We start from the raw sequence: 2,500 nt of genomic DNA, 5'->3' as shown, positions 1-2,500 counted from the left end.
CGCGTTCGAATTTCCCGCCAGAATGATGACGTCAGTTTCCCGGCATTATGACGTCATCAATCCTCTCGCTGACGGCGAACGTACTCCGCGAACGGACGCCGCCTCGACTTCCGCTGTTTGGGCTGTCTTGAAGACTAATATGATGTGGAGGAAAGTTTAGAATTATCATATAACTTTCCCTCGAGATGTCTAGAAACTTATGAAGGATGAGATGAGCGTTCCGTTATCAGAATCATACGAAAGGAGTGTTTGTCCTGCCCGACGTCCAGTGAATAATGTCTCCCTGATACATCCTTTTTGTTTTCCTTTTCTTTCTTTTTTCTTTAAGCAGCATCTCCCTCACGCGGGCGCCTCACTGAGCTCACAGGGGCGGGAGAGAGACCTGGCGCAGGATGTATGGCCGCCCATGGGAGAGCCGACGGGGCCGAAGGAACCTTGATGAAGGCATCTCATCTACTCTCCTTCGGGCTACCATATGCTGTCTTTTTTTAATGGAGATTAAATGAAAAAAAAAGAATGATCAATTTCACTGATGGAAAGTTCGTTCATTTTGTTCATCATCGCTTTACGCTCCTCATTAGCATAATTGTCATGCAGCAAATTCACTTTTTTGGTAATTGCTATTTCTTGTGCTGCTAATCATACGGCTCGTGTTTTCTGATTTTTTCAATTTTCTTTCTTTTCTTTTCTGTCAGTTTGCTCATTCGTTGGTCTCTTGCTCTTTATCTGTTGCCCTATTTACCTCCGCTTTCCGTAGTTCCTCATTTTACATTTTTGTTGCTCCTTTCCATTCGTTTGTTTGATTCTCTCACCTGCTCTTTATCCCTTGCTACTTCTTTCTCCTTCTCGTATCTCTGTTCACTTTCTCGACCATCTTCCCCTTTCTTCTTGTCGACTTCCCTTGTCTCTCTTTCTCTATTTATCTGTTTCTCCCCTCACACCCTTCTACCGTCTTCAACCTTCCTCTCCGTTTCCCTCTTTCTCTCTGTAATTTCTCTTCGATTCTTTCTTATTTCCCCCAAGACTGCAGTTCCTCTCGCTCGCTTTCCATCTCCCATTCCCTTTTCCTTCTTGTTCTTTCACCTTTTCTAATCTTTAAAACAAAAAAAGAAAAAAAGAAACTTTTCAGCGGGTGCTCGAGTCTACGCTTTAAAACCCAGATTTCGTTTCTTTCCCTTTTTTTTATCGTCTGTAACCTTTCCTCTCCCTCTCTTCTCGTTTCTCTCCTTCCCTTCCTTCTCGTGCTCTCCTTTCCCCTTTCTTTACTTTACACATATCATCTATCCTTTTTTTTTTCTCTCATTCTTAGTTCACCCTTTCTCTCTGGCCTCTCTCTCCTCTCACCGTCAGTCCTCCCCCTTCTCTCTTCCTCCTCCCTTTCCGTTTATACTCTTCCTCCCCCTTTCTCCCTCTCCTCATTCTCCCATCTTCCTCCCTCTCTTCCTCTTCTCGCACCCTCAGTCCTCTCTCCTTTCCCCCCATCCCCTTTTCTCTCCCTTCTCTCCCTTCTCTCCCTTCTCTCTCCCTCCCCCATTCTCCTATCTTCAGTTTCTCTCCTCTTCCATCCCCTCCTCTTCTCCTCCTTCCTCCCTCCATTCCCTTCCTCCCCCTCCTCTCCTCCTCCTTTCTACCTCCTTTCTCACTCCATTCCCTTCCTCCTCCTCTTTTCTTCCTCCCCCTCTTTTCCTCCTCCTTCCTCCCTCCATTCCCTTCCTCCCCCTCCTCTCCTCCTCCTCACTCCCTCCATTCCCATCCTCCTCCTCCTCTCCTCCTCCTTTCTCCCTCCATTCCCTTCCCCCTCCTCCCTCCATTCCCTTCCCCCTCCCCCACCCGTTCTGCATCTGCCCCCCCTACCCCCAACCCCACCCACCCCTCTTCCCTCAGACTACAATAGCTCACGCAGAGGGTATCAAGTATTCACGTCACATGTCCACTAAATGGAAATGTATCACTCTGTCCTGAGCGAACACCAGATACCAAATTCAGCGGGACTGAGGCTCTCCAAAACCCCTTGTATTTTTTCCACTGTTTTTTTCACACGGATGAGGAGTCCAATTAGCAAAAAAAATATTAATGATGATTCAAAATTGTGGCCTGTGGAGGGAAAAGGTGTTTATTTGAGTATTTTAGAAATATCTTCATCATTATGATCATCCATGTTATTATGATTGATATGTTCTACTACTTCCATTATCTCTGTTGTTATTACTAGTATTATCTGTGTTATTATCCTTACTGTTATTTTATTCCAGTTATCAACATTGTTTTCAACTATCTTTACGATTATTTTTGTTACTACTATCACCATCTTTATCACTGAATTTATTATTAATGTTATCGCTATGATAATCGTTACTGTTGTTGTTATTGTTGACGTTGTTCTTGTTCTTGTTATTATTGTATTACTGTTATTATCATTATCATCATTAATAGCATTATATCATTATTAGTATCATTAATATCAATACTATTCTCATTATAAAGTTTAATTTTGTTACCA

Source organism: Penaeus vannamei, chromosome 34, assembly GCF_042767895.1.
Source record: "Penaeus vannamei isolate JL-2024 chromosome 34, ASM4276789v1, whole genome shotgun sequence".
Classification (NCBI taxonomy): domain Eukaryota; kingdom Metazoa; phylum Arthropoda; class Malacostraca; order Decapoda; family Penaeidae; genus Penaeus; species Penaeus vannamei.
Note: the sequence above shows the minus strand (reverse complement) of the source record.